This window comes from Polypterus senegalus, chromosome 1, assembly GCF_016835505.1.
Source record: "Polypterus senegalus isolate Bchr_013 chromosome 1, ASM1683550v1, whole genome shotgun sequence".
Taxonomy (NCBI): Eukaryota; Metazoa; Chordata; class Cladistia; order Polypteriformes; family Polypteridae; genus Polypterus; species Polypterus senegalus.
In genome coordinates, this window is record NC_053154.1 from 261319064 (window position 1) to 261334413 (window position 15350).

Sequence of the window (15350 nt, forward strand, 5' to 3'; positions counted from 1 at the left end):
ATCATCAAACACATTTAACCATTAGTCAAAAATAACCCCACTAAACACAAAATGCAGTTTTTAAATGATGATTTTTATTATTTAGGGAGAAAAAAATCCAAACCTACATGTCCTGTGTGACAAAGTAATTGCCCCCTTGTTAAAAAATAACCTAACTGTGGTGTATCACACCTGAGTTCAATTTCTGTAGCCACCCCCAGGCCTGATTACTGTCACACCTGTTTCAATCAAGAAATCACTTAAATAGGATCTGCCTGACACAGAGAAGTAGACCAAAAGCACCTCAAAAGCTAGACATCATGCCAAGATCCAAAGAAATTCAGGAACAAATGAGAACAGAAGTAATTGAGATCTATCAGTCTGGTAAAGGTTATAAAGCCATTTCTAAAGCTTTGGGACTCCAGCGAACCACAGTGAGAGCCATTATCCACAAATGGCAAAAACATGGAACAGTGGTGAACCTTCCCAGGAGTGGCCAGCTGACGAAAATTACCCCAAGAGCGCAGAGACGACTCATCTGAGAGGTCACAAAAGACCCCAGGACAACGTCTAAAGAACTGCAGGCCTCACTTGCCTCAATTAAGGTCAGTGTTTACGACTCCACCATAAGAAAGAGACTGGGCAAAAACGGCCTGCATGGCAGATTTCCAAGACGCAAACCACTGTTAAGCAAAAAGAACATTAGGGCTCGTCTCAATTTTGCTAAGAAACATCTCAATGATGGCCAAGACTTTTGGGAAAATACCTTGTGGACTGATGAGACAAAAGTTGAACTTTTTGAAAGGCAAACGTCCCGTTACATCTGGCATAGAAGGAACACAGCATTTCAGAAAAAGGACATCATACCAACAGTAAAATATGGTGGTGGTAGTGTGATGGTCTGGGGTTGTTTTGCTGCTTCAGGACCTGGAAGGCTTGCTGTGATAGATGGAACCATGAATTCTACTGTCTACCAAAAAATCCTGACGGAGAGTGTCCATCTGTTCGTCAACTCAAGCTGAAGCGATCTTGGGTTCTGCAACAGGACAATGACCCAAAACACACCAGCAAATCCACCTCTGAATGACTGAAGAAAAGCAAAATGAAGACTTTGGAGTGGCCTAGTCAAAGTCCTGACCTGAATCCAATTGAGATGCTATGGCATGACCTTAAAAAGGCGGTTCATGCTAGAAAACCCTCAAATAAAGCTGAATTACAACAATTCTGCAAAGATGAGTGGGACAAAATTCCTCCAGAGCGCTGTAAAAGACTCATTACAAGTTATCGCAAACGCTTGATTGCAGTTATTGCTGCTAAGGGTGGCCCAACCAGTTATTAGGTTCAGGGGGCAATTACTTTTTCACACAGGGCCATGTAGGTTTGGATTTTTTTTATCCCTAAATAATAAAAACTATCATTTAAAAACTGCATTTTGTGTTTACTTGTGTTATATTTGACCAATGGTTAAATGTGTTTGATGATCAGAAACATTTTGTGTGACAAACATGCAAAAGAATAAGAAATCAGGAAGGGGGCAAATAGTTTTTCACACCACTGTATATGCAACTAGGGTGTTCGCCCCCTGCTTGCTTCACTCGCCAACCAGCTCAAGGGCCTGCACTATGTGACAGCCACTTTGTGTCTCTGCCTCTTGCGTTGTGAAGAGGGGGGCTGAATGCACTCCAAGGAGGCGTGGTCGCTCCCCTGAAACCCTCTCTTAAACAGTGATACAATGGGAAACAAATGCAGTTTTTTTTTTTACCTCTTCTTTGCTCGAGCAGCTGCTTTCTTACTATTGCTGCTGTGCCATGTGATCTGCATCTTGCGCGATGCTTTGAACATTTAAAAGCCTCTACAGCAGCTGTCCTACTCATTGTCTTTTATTTCCAGCTCCGGGCAGGTTAAATCTCTTGGCACAAAGTCTCATCTCATAGGATGTCACATAAATGTCACATAAAATCGTTGCACAAAATCGTTACACTTTTATACATTTTATATATATTTTTTATTTTATATATAGAGACTAGATGAAAGAATGCCTGCAGGATTCAAAATCCTGTTTGGGGACCAAAAAAGAGGAAGCTAAAGAGAGCATGCTACAGTGATGAAAGTAAAAATGTTTTTTTGCCAATCAATATATTTAAAGAAAAAATATTGAGTTTAAACAGGTTAGTAAAAGAGTCTATAGCCATTGAAAAAACTGAATATTTCAGAAAGGAGGCATAGTACTAGGGCAGGAAACTGTTACAATATAGGAAAGGCAATGACCCTTTTGCTTTAGTGATTAAAGCAGACTTTCTTCTTAAGCCACAGACCAATTTCCAAACTCTTCAGACAATGCCTTTTAGATTATCATAAATAAACACATTTTAAAAATTAATTTTAACATTTGTTATAAATTTTAAATTTTTTGCATATTTGTGGCAGAACTGAAGATTGAGCTGTGACTGGGCTGCTCCAGTGCACTGATTCTTTTGTTGTTTTAGGCATTCTAGTTTGACTTTGGCTATATGAATTGAGTCCTTATCTTATTAGAAGACATATCCTCTCCCAAGACTTATGTTTTCCTTCAGGATTCATAAATAATTTGCTGCATCCACTGTATCTTCTGTTTTTGAAAAGATAGTAGGCTGCCTCTTGTACTCAATTAACATGGTGTTCCTAATTACCCCACATCTGAGACCACCATTAAAGTTAATGTAATGATTATAATGCCTTTTAGCCATTCACATTCTACAACTATATCCTGGAGTGCTGCTTTACATTTGTTTTTTTGTGATGGGCATTAGATAGATAGATAGATAGATAGATAGATAGATAGATAGATAGATAGATAGATAGATAGATAGATAGATAGATATTTGGCTTTATATAGAATGTCTTTAAACAAAAAAAATTGCAAATAGATAGAAAATATATAAACAAATAAATAAATATACACACACTATGGTCTGAAAATACACCAAAATGACTAAAAAGCAAGAAAATTAAAAAGCAAGAAACTTCTGACTTTGCTGTCACAGACTCAGTGAGGCATTATGCAGACATATTGCTGTTTGTATAAAGGAGTACCAGTAGCTTTTATTGACACACTTTTGCCGAATGATTCATTGACTGAAACTCCTCAGTGTTAGTATGTCAGGGAGATGATGTGCAGCATTGTTCATAATGTCACTCAGTTTTATTTAAATTCTCTCCTTTGGTATGACCTCCAGGGGATCCAGAGTGCCTCACATAACTGAGCCTGTGCTTTTAATTAGCTTGTTGATTAAGTGGGCCTCTCTTGAAGTGACGTTACCAGCCCAGCCCAGCACAGCATAGAAAATTATACTCACCATCACAGTTAGTGAGTTGTAGAAGATGTGAAGGATGTCAATTCCCACATTAAAGGAATGCAGTCTCTTAAGGATCAAGAGTGTGCTGGGCACTTTCTTATATAGTTTCTCTGTGTTTCAAGACCAGTCCAACCTGTCATTAACATGGACCCCTAAGTACTTGTAGAAGTGGACCACCTCAACATTCACTCCCTGAATAGTGACTAGACATAGAGGGTCTTTGGTGTGGCGAAAGTCAATAACCAGTTCCATGGTTGTGCTATGTTAAGATGCAAACAGTTCTCTTTGGACCAAGAAGCCATCTTCTCCACTAGATTCCTAAACTCTGTTTCATCCCCTTAATCAATATCCCTGGAAATTGCAGAAACATTTGAGACAACAAACAGTTCTGTTCCTCTTTCCCACTGTCATATCTGTTTGTTGAAGGTACTCTGAGATGGCAGACAACAGTAGCAACTCAAAGTGTAAGAATAAAAAACAAAATACAAGGATCCAATAAATAATATTACTGTATGGATGCTCGCCATCCTTGTCTTTTCTTTTCCCTTTTCTGTCATAAGGTCTCTTGCTTCATTTTAACTGTTCAGCATGGAATTTAAACAGTACTTTTCACTCCATTTCAGCCATGTAATGAGGCAAACTCACTTAAATTGTTTACAAATGCCAAATGTGCCTTCACCTTGTTTTTTTAGAATACTGTTGGCATTTCTTTGATTTTTTGGCTTCAGTTCTGGTCAGCTCAAATTCCAGAGTTAATTAGGAACTCCAGCTCCAGTCTGGCTGTTCTCCAAGCTCTACTCTGGGAGCATCTTAATATTAAGTCTTTAAAGTTTTTAACATTAATTTAATATGAAATGCCTAGAAAGAAATATAAAAAGGTGGCTTTGGGGCTAAATTGAACAACTACAGTAAGAGGACAAAATTTTTCACTTTAAGAACTATGCATAAAGTTAGGCTGTGTGAAATTTTGTGTATAACTGCCTTTGAAAATTGTTAGGAACATCTGTAAAGTTTGGGACAGATGGTGGTAAGTCAGCAATGCCAACTACAGTATTCAATCAATGGTCACATTGTGTTTGGTGAATAATTCTTCAAAAATTAATAGGTACATCTTTAAAAATTACCTTGTTTCATTATGAAATATTCAGTAATGTGGCTGGGCATAAACACAAGTGAATGATAGAAGCAAAAATAGACTGAAATTGCATTATCAAGTAGTATGCAATGCATAGAGATTATACAAAAAAAGAATTCCAAAACATTTAGTGAATAGTAGTCATGCATTGAGAGTAACACCCTCAATGTCAAATGTGTTTAAGTACGTTGTAGAAAGTACTGTCCATTAACTAAATTCCTTAAAAGTTTCCTTTTTAGTTCACATATAGAGTAAACTTTCAAGGCACAGCAGGTACGAACAACATCATGTTTACTAACAATGAGTACTAAAGGTCAAGGAGGTCCCACCACATATGAAACAGTCTTAAGTTTTTTCCTGAATGGCTTGACAGGAGCCTCTAGAAAAATCCATTATTTTTTAACTGGTTAAATGCAACAAAGCAGAATGACACCTCATCTCAGTGATGTGGAGGGAGCCTATGGTGATTGGAGATGGTGAGACACTGATGGCATTCAACTTCCAGCCGCACAGTGAGTGGGCATTACACCAGGTCACCTTGAATTGTTTATTTAATGAACATGTTAACAGAAAAATTCAACAAAATCCTTGTCCACAAGAGATTTTGATATTAACTATCATTTAACATTCTGATGTTCTAATGTTCTAACATCAATCATCTAATCATATAAGAGCAATCATGTTGCAATTTATAGGAATACTACCCTTCTTTAACACACGTGGGATCCCAGATGCTGTAATTTGATTACCAAATCCCTTTCTTTCATTGTTTTTAGGCATTGTAACTCGTGCATAGACAGCTTTAATATAGCTAAAAGTAAGATTATGTGACACTGGTAACTTTCTTTTCATTAGCTTTGGATCCTAGTAGAAAATAAATGACCATCTCAGCTTCAAGTCTCAGAGTTCCCTGTTCAGGCTCTGAGTGTCTTCCACATTACATCTTGTCAATAAAAATGAGATTTATCTGGGTAGAAGTAACCTTCTTGACCACCATGGTATGTTCCTGTGATAGCAGGAGGCCATTCAAGACCCTGCAGCTAGTTAACATAAGCCATAATCTAGGTTTTGCTGTTCTCTAAATTGGTAGTGGACAACATGTTGTAGCCTCACAGGAGTACTAAGGAAGGTAACTAATGTGTGTCTCCCTAGTATGCCTCTGCAGTGTGGCTAACTTGGGAGTTCTACCTATAAAACACTAAAGACTGATGTCAGACAGTCTGGGGCACAATACCAAAGGACTTTGATTTTGCTGGTCCAGTGAACTTATTGTTGGGAGGCAGCTGATGACAAGGGCTCAGCTAACTAGAGATAGGAAAAAGAGCCAAAGTATTGGAAGATGAGCAAGACGAATGGGGAAAACAGTAGCCAGGTGTTAATTTTTGTTCTGTATTACTTCACCTTTATTGTTTATAGCAAAATACCCGCACTTCGCAGCGGAGAAGTAGTGTGTTAAAGAATTAATGAAAAAGAAAAGGAAACATTTTAAAAATAACATAACATGATTGTCAATGTAATTGTTTTGTCACTGTTATGAGTGTTGCTGTCATATATATATATATATATGTTATAGCCTTATTCCAAAATGGATTAAATTCATTTTTTTCCTCAGAATTCTACACACAACACCCCATAATGACAATGTAAAAAAGTTTACTTGAGGTTTTCGCAAATTTATTAAAAATAAAAAAACTGAGAAATCACATGTACATAAGTATTCACAGCCTTTGCTCAATACTTTGTCGATGCACCTTTGGCAGCAATTACAGCATATAATACATACATACATACATACATATTGTGGTCGAATAAACGTCACAAAGTACAAAATAAAGATTTGGGGACTGTCCCCATATATTGTCGTCAGAGAATAAGAAAATGAAATGATTCAGAGTCTTGAAAAAGTACAATGAACAATTTACTGTTTTCAAAATGGCGGTTATATAGAAAGCAAAAACATGTGACAGGAAACGGTTGCCAATGTGGTGACGTTGCAACAGGATCCGGAATAAACGTTTTTCTGATGAGCCGGAAGTGAGGTGTTTTGTGGGTGCTGGAAGTGACGTCATCAATGGTGGCCAGAAGTGACGTCATCGTGGCCATTTTGGAACCCGGAAGTTGCGGTATTATTTTTCTTCTTGTTTTCTGTTGATGAGAGAAAAGAGTTTAGGTAAGTACCACATGACAACCTATTATCTCGCAATGTTTTACTCACCTTTAGGCTCTTTGACTGCCTCCTAATCGGCCATATGTGAAAATATATATACATTGTGACAGTAGGGGGCAGTATCGCTCCCTTGAACCCTCAGGTACCACGCCAGACACCAGGTAAAAGTGCAATAATTCTTTGTTTTATTATAATAACTAGCAAAATACCCGCGCTTCGCAGTGGAGAAGTAGTGTGTTAAAGAAGTAAAGAAAAAGAAAAGGAAACATTTTGAAAATAACGTAACGATTATCAATGTAATTGTTTTGTCACTGTTATGAGTGTTGCTGTCATATATATATATATATATATATATATATATTGTCACGCACGAGCGATTAGGAGGCCGCGGACTGATTCGAGAACACCTGGGAAAACATTCGCCGCCAGGGAATGGCGGGTATTAACTTTCTCCCTCTGCTTCCTTATAGAAAAAGAGACCTTCCAGCACCATAGGCCTGGTTTGACCGCAGTGCGGTACTTCCGCCCTTCCTCCGCCATCTTGCCCTGACGTCATCCTTCCCATCCTCCCTTGCGGTCCTTCCCAGCTGTCCTTCACTTCCGCTCCACCCCTATAAAATGGCGCGACGCCAGGGAGCGGCGTCGCTATGAACTGTTTAGTTTATTCTTTGACCTTTTTCTTTGTGTTGAAAAATCATCTGTACAATATACGGGGCCGGAAAACCCCAACCCTTATTGCTGTCTCCTCGGTCCTTTTACAACTGGCGTAGTCGGCAGGATACAGAGATCCCGAGATGACGGAGGGACAGGACCTCAACACTGTGCTACAAGCAATGAACAACCAGCTCCACGCGCTGCAGCAGGCGCAAGCCGCCACCACCCGGGAGCTGGAGGCCACGAAGGCCAGGTTAGTAGAAGCCCAACGGGCGAGACCAGACCCGCCCAGGCAGCCGCCTCCTCCTTTAGTCCCGATGGGCCCTTCGGAGGACGTCGACGCTACCTGGGCATGTTTGAGAGGACGGCCACCCGGAGCAGTGGCAGCGGTCCGGGTGGCGTCCATCCTGGCGCCATATCTGAAGGGACCCGCGCTGCGGGCCTATTATGACCTCCCTGAGGAGGAGGCCGCTAATTACGACCTCCTCAAGCCCGAAATACTGGCCCGCTACGGCATTAGCCCGGGCCAGCAGGCGGCCGAATGGCGGAACTGGGTCTTTGACCCCGAAAAGCCTGCTCGCGCCCAGGCGTTCGAGTTCTGGGGCAAGATGGGCGCTGGCTACGCCAGAGGGACCCCAGGGGCGGAAAGTGGTCGAGCAGGTGGCCTGTGAAGGCCTGGTCAATGCCATGCCCAGTTCCCTCGCCCAGCAGGTCCGGGGACACGCCTACCAAAACATGTCGGGCCTCCTAGGACGCCCTGGAGCGTCAGCTGGCGGTCCTCCGACTTGGGGTCAGAAAAGCCTGCTCGCGGGAACCGGCAGGGACGGGCGGCCACCCCCGAGCCCTCTCGACGCGCTGCAGAAGCGCCACCGAGAGCCAGAGAGAAGCCGGGACCGCCGCGCTGTTTCAAGTGTGGCGAGACCGGCCACCTTCTACCAACCTGCCCCCACAACATCGCTCCGGAGCCTATGGACTGTACCTGGACGTCGTCGGAGAGGTATTGTATCCCGCCGCATCCCTTGGCGAGTCCGAACACGGGAGTGGTGTTGCTAAATGGGCACGCCGTGGTAGCTTTGTTTGATTCCGGCAGCAACATTACCATTGTCGCTCGCCGCTTTGTCTTACCGCAACAGTGGTTAAACCAGCGTTTGTTGGTCACTTGTGTGCATGGGGGGACTAGATCCTATCGCTCCGCTCACTGTTATGTCACCTGGAAGGGGGAACCAACCCAAATGACGGTCGCTGTGTTACCGGAACCCCTTCCCAGTGATTTTGGGACAAGACTGGTCTAAAAGAATCAGCGGTAAGCCATTCGCGCCCCGGGCCATGTGGGATCTAGTGATGAGGGGAAAAGGCACCCCTCCCGCGGCCTCCACGCCGTGCACAAGAGCAGGCCCTAGCGGCGCTGGTGTTTCCGGGGACTTTTCCCTGGCCACGGACCTTGACCCGAAGACTCCGCGGGAAGGGACTAGCCAGGAACTCTTCCCAGGCCCAGGCCACAAGACCCTCTCGCGCCTGGACCATCAGTTTCGGTCCACGCCGGCCTCCTTTAAGAGGGAACAGTGGAATGATGATTCCCTGCGCTTTGCCCGGAATGCGGTTGTTCTGCCTAACAGCTCACCAGCGGACGGTTCCACACCGCGCGAACCCTTCTTTGTCCTCGAAAATGATCTGTTGTACCGAGTGGCTACCCATGAGGGCGAGGTGCGGAAGTTGTTGCTAATTCCGCGTACCTTCCGGCGGGAGATATGCGAGTTGGCCCACGCTCACCTCCTAGGCGCCCACCTCGGGGCCGAAAAAACGCTGGAGAGAATTAAACTCCGGTTTTACTGGCCTGGGATTAATGAGGAGGTCCGGCGGTTCTGTCAATCCTGTCCGGAGTGACAGAACAGCCAGATTCCCAGCAGGGACCGTGCTCCTCTAGTCCCTATACCCCTAGTTGATGTACCCTTTGAAAGAATAGGGGTCGATCTGGTAGGACCCCTGGAGCCCTCAACCCGTGGCCACAGATATATTCTAGTCATGGTGGACTATGCCACCCGGTACCCAGAGGCGGTTCCCCTGCGCCCGCTAATACTAAAAGCATCGCACGGAACTGGTTAATTTGTTTTCACGTGGGCATACCCAAGGAGGTCCTCACGGACCAGGGCGCCCTTTACATCGGATACGTTCAGGGAGGTAGCCAAATTACTGCAGATAAAGCACCTGAAAGCGTCTGTCTATCACCCGCAAACTGACGGGCTGGTGGAACGCTTTAACCAGACGCTTAAGCAGATGCTTCGCAAGGTAGTCAGCGGACGGCAGGAACTGGGACCAGCTCCTCCCGCCGTGCTTTTGCTTACCGGGAGGTACCCCAGGCCTCTACTGGCTTCTCCCCATTTGAATTGTTATATGGTCGACAACCCCGGGGAATCCTCGACATCCTAAAAGAAGGCTGGGAGGCCGAGGCCCTTCCTTCCTCTAACATTTTGGAGTACATAGCGCAACTGCGCGACCGACTCACAAAGATCAGGCCCCTCCTAAAAGAGCACGTGACTGCGTGCGCAAGCAGCGCAGGCCCGGTGTTACAACCGCAACTCCGTCCTCAGGGAGTTCCGCCCGGGGGACCGAGTTATGGTGCTCGTCCCGACCTCCCACTCGAAGCTGCTCGCTCACTGGCAAGGGCCTTACGAGGTTAAGGAGAGGAAGGGCTGCGTCGACTATTTGGTGAAACAGCCCAATCGTCGACCGAGCGAGAGGATCTATCATGTCAACCTGCTAAAGCCCTGGAGAGATAGAGAGGAGCTTCCCAGCTCCCATAGGTCGCTCTCCCTCTTCACGAGCACAACTGCCCTTAACCTCGAGAAGAGCTGACCCCCAAGCAGCGGCAGGAGTTAACCCAGACCCTCCGTGCCATCCCCGAGGTGGTGAGCGAGTCACCCGGCCGGACCTCGCTGATTGCCCACGATATAATCACGGACCCCGTGTAATCGTCGGGAGAGGCCCTACAGACTCCGGAGGCAAAACGCAGAGGTCGAACTGGAGGTGAAACGTATGTTGGACATGGACATAATTGAAGAGAGCCATAGTCCCTGGTCCAGCCCTATTGTCCTCGTCTCCAAGCCAGACGGCTCCTGGAGGTTCTGTAACGACTTTAGACGTCTGAATCAGATCTCCAAGTTCGATGCCTACCCCATGCCCCGCATTGACGACCTCCTTGAGCGGCTGGGCACGGCTCGATATTTGACTACCCTGACATGACAAAGGGTATTGGCAAATTCCTTTAACGGCATCCGCAAAGGAAAAAACGGCCTTTAGCACCCTAGCGGGCACTGGCAGTACAAGGTCCTCCCATTTGGGCTGCACGGGGCCCCGGCGACCTTCCAACGCCTGGTAGACAGAGTGCTGAAGCCCCATCAGTCCTATAGTGCCGCCTACCTGGATGACGTAGTCATCTATTCCGGCACCTGGGAGGAGCATCTATTGCAGGTCGCCGCTGTCCTCCGAACACTGGCTAAAGCCGGCCTCCGCATAAACCCCCGAAAGTGTTTTTTTGGATTAAAGGAGGCCAAATATTTAGGCTACCTCGTGGGACAAGGACAGGTGCGCCACAGGGCTCCAAAGTTAAAGACATCTTAGAATGGCCCGTCCGAATACCAAGAAACAGGTGCAGGCTTTCTTGGGGCTTGCGGGTTACTACCGCCGGTTTGTTCCCCGCTTCTCCGAAAGAGCAGCACCCTTGACTAACCTGACAAAAAAGGGCGCTCCCCTCGGCGTGGTGTGGACCGACAAGGCAGAACACGCGTTCAGTGACCTAAAGAAGGCCCTAACGTCGGCACCTGTGTTACGGACGCCCGATTTTGGGCTCCGTTTATTCTCCAGACCGACGCGGACACAGGCCTGGGGCCGTGCTGAGCCAAAGCGTCGATGGTGTCGAGCACCCTGTGATGTACCTTAGCCGGAAACTGATGGACCGGGAGACCCGGTATGCGGCGGTGGAGAGGGAGGCCTTGGCCATTAAGTGGGCAGTGACCCACCTCCGTTACTACCTGCTGGGTCGCGAATTCGCTCTGGTGACTGACCACGCTGCACTTCAGTGGATGTCCCTGCACAAAGAGTCGAATCCAGCTGGTCACTAGGTGGTTTCTGGACTTGCAGCCGTATAAGTTCACTGTCACTTATCGGCGGGCACCCTTCAAGCCAATGCCGATGCTCTCTCTCGTATTCACGACCTCTCGGTTAGGTCCGCCCGACCTGACGGTCCTGGGCTAAGGGGGGGATCGTGTCACGCACGAGCGATTAGGAGGCCGCGGACTGATTCGAGAACACCTGGGAAACATTCGCCGCCAGGGAATGGCGGGGTATTAACTTTCTCCCTCTGCTTCCTTATAGAAAAAGAGACCTTCCAGCACCATAGGCCTGGTTTGACCCGCGGTACTTCCGCCCTTCCTCCGCCATCTTGCCCTGACGTCATCCTTCCCATCCTCCCTTGCGGTCCTTCCCAGCTGTCCTTCACTTCCGGCTCCACCCCTATAAAATGGCCGCGACGCCAGGAGTCGCCGGCGTTATGAACTGTTTAGTTTATTCTTATGACCTTTTTTCTTTGTGTTGAAAAATCATCTGTACAATATACGGGGCCGGAAAACCCCAACCCTTATTGCTGTCTCCTCGGTCCTTTTACAATATATATATATATATATATATATATATATATATAGCAAAATACCTGCGCTTCGCAGCGGAGAAGTCATGTGTTAAAGAAGTTATGAAAAAGAAAAGGAAACATTTTAAAAATAATGTAACATGATTGTCAAAGTAATTGTTTTGTGTATTTGGCGGCAGGGTCACGAAGTTGTTTTCGTCTAGCTGCATCAGAAAATGTACCACGACATCTGACACGCCTCCTTTTTAGTGTTTTCTCACAGCTTGGATTGCTGCTTTCATAATTGGTTTGAGTCTACATATATATATATATATATACTGTATATATATATATACATATATACATATATATACACATACATATCTTCATATATATACATATATACATATATACATATCTACATATACACATATAAATAAATATACACATATATATAGTATACATACCTATCTACATTATATATACACACACATACATACATACACACACACACAAATTATATATATGTGTGTGTGTGTATGTATGTATGTGTGTGTATATATAATGTAGATAGGTGTGTGTGTGTGTATATATATATTTATATATATATATATATACAGTACACACAGGTATATACAGTATATGTGTATATATATGTATGTGTCTATGTGTATGTATAGCTTAGGTCACTGACTGCAAAGGAAAAAAAATAAAATGTAGTCTATAAGTTATTAAACAGTAAAACATTAATGTTTTAAGAAGTAAAGCTACATTGAGCACTACTGGAGTGGTTTTGGGTAAACTACATTTTAAAGACAGTGTAACACAACAGGTAAGTAGTACTAACAGCTGCAACAATGCTAATTGATAATGTTCTGGACATAGTAAATTCGTCACTAGATACTGGGGTCTTCCCAGACTGTCTTAAGCCTGCTGTAGTTAAACCCCTACTTAAGAAACATAATCTCGACCCCTCAGCTCTTGAAAATTTTAGACCCATCTCTAACCTGCCTTTCTTAAGTAAAGTTCTGGAGAAGGCAGTCATTATGCAGTTAAATGACCACCTAAATAAACATGCTATTCTTGATAAATTTCAGTCGGGTTTTAGAACAAATCACAGCACAGAAACTGCACTCGTTAAAGTAGTAAATGACTTGCGGGTAAATGCAGACAGAGGCCATTTATCTGTTCTCTTAGATCTAAGTGCTGCATTTGACACCATTGATCACAACATTCTTAGAAATTGCCTTAGTCAATGGGTGGGCCTCTCTGGCAGTGTCTTAAATTGGTTTGAATCCTACCTGACAGGGAGAAAATATTTTGTTAGTTGTGGGAATTACAACTCGAAGACACATGATATCCAATATGGTGTTCCACAAGGCTCTGTCCTGGGTCCGCTGTTATTCTCAATCTACATGCTTCCGTTAGGTCAGATTATCTCAGGGCACAACGTGAGCTACCACAGCTATGCTGATGACACACAGCTGTACTTATCAATAGCTCCTGATGACCCTGATTCTATTGATTCACTAACAGAATGTCTGACTAGTATCTCAGAATGGATGAATAGTAATTTTCTCAAGTTAAATAAAGAGAAAACTGAAATTGTAGTGATCAGCAATAATGGATACAATGAGGCTATTAGAAATAAACTGGATACATTAGGATTAAAAGTCAAGACGGAGGTAAAAAGCTTAGGGGTGATTGTTGACTGTAATCTGAATTCTAGATCACATATTAATCAGATCATTAGGACAGCATTTTTCACTTAAGAAACATAAGTAAAGTTAGACCTCTTATATCACTGAAAGATGCTGAGAAATTAGTTCACGCGTTTGTTTTCAGTCGACTAGATTACTGTAATGCACTCCTCTCTGGAGTACCCAAAAAACATATAAATCGTTTGCAACTAGTGCAGAATGCAGCTGCTAGAATCCTAACTAGGAAAAGAAAATCAGAACACATCACACCAGTCTTAGCGTCACTACACTGGTTACCTGTGTCATTCAGAATTGACTTTAAAATTCTGCTTATGGTTTATAAAGCCTTAAATAATCTCGCCCCATCTTATATATCGGAATGTCTGACACCTTATATTCCAAATCGTAACCTCAGATCCTCAAATGAGTGTCTCCTTAGAATTCCAAGAACAAAACTTAAAAGAAGTGGTGAGGCGGCCTTCTGCTGTTATGCACCTAAAATCTGGAATAGCCTGCCAATAGGAATTCGCCAGGCTGATACAGTAGAGCACTTTAAAACACTGCTGAAAACACATTACTTTAACATGGCCTTTTTATAACTTCATTTTAATCTTAATTTAACTTAATCCTGATACTCTGTATGTTCAATTCATCATAATAACTATTAATGGTGGCTCTAAAATCGGTACTGACCCCTACTCTCTTTTCTGTTTCTTTTTCCGGTTTCTTTGTGGTGGTGGCCTGCGCCACCACCACCTACTCAAAGCTTCATGATGCTCCAACAATGATGGATGGATTAAAAGGAAGAAGTCTACGTGACCATCATCATCATCAAGCCCTTCCGTGACAATCCTAAATCCAAAGAGGACTGTTTCATTTATGTTAGGTAGAATGCCCAGAGGGACTGGGGTATCATGGTCTGGAATCCCTACAGATTTTATTTTTCTCCAGCCGTCTGGAGTTTTTGTTTTTCTGTCCCCTGGCCATTGAACCTTACTCTTATTCGATGTTAATGTTGATTTATTTTGTTTTATAATTGTGTCTTTCATTTTTCTATTCTTTAATATGTAAAGCACTTTGAGCTACTGTTTGTATGAAAATGTGCTATATAAATAAATGTTGTTGTTGTTGTTGTTGTAACAGCAGCTAAAATGTATATGGATCATCTCTCGGTAGTAGATCCCTTTTGAAAGGTGCTACACGACGGTATATATAGTGTAGAGAGATGTCTTCGCTGGCGATATGAGCGCCTTTTGGGGACCGTCACGGTGGGTCTTGTGTAGACTGGTGAGACGTCCCTGCCATTAACCGGCTGGAATGGCACTGTCGGTCCTCCATGACCTCATAATAGTATACGTGCAAAAGAAAGTGCGAAGCACCTTAATATTAGTTTGCCGCAGTATAGAAAAGGGATCCCATGTTTGCAGTTGTCTGGGCTATAGCTCATGGGAAGGAGGAAAAAAATTAAAAGTGTTTACTTTCACTTAAGCCAGAAGCGCAGTCAGTGTCTGAAAGCCCGGTACAGCTACGCAAGCGGGCGCCGGCTGCCCGACTTTTGTAGTATTTTTGCAGTGCAGGAAATGCCACTTTCAAAAGTCTACGCGCTCTTTAGAGGTCTTGCTTTCTCTGCGTACTGCGTTCATAGTCAGTTCACGTAAGCCACTCGGAATACATGCATTGAAGCTTCTGAGCTGTGCCTGTGCTATCTTGTGCGATCTCGCGATGTCTACGGCTTTATTTAATGTTAGCTAAGACCCGG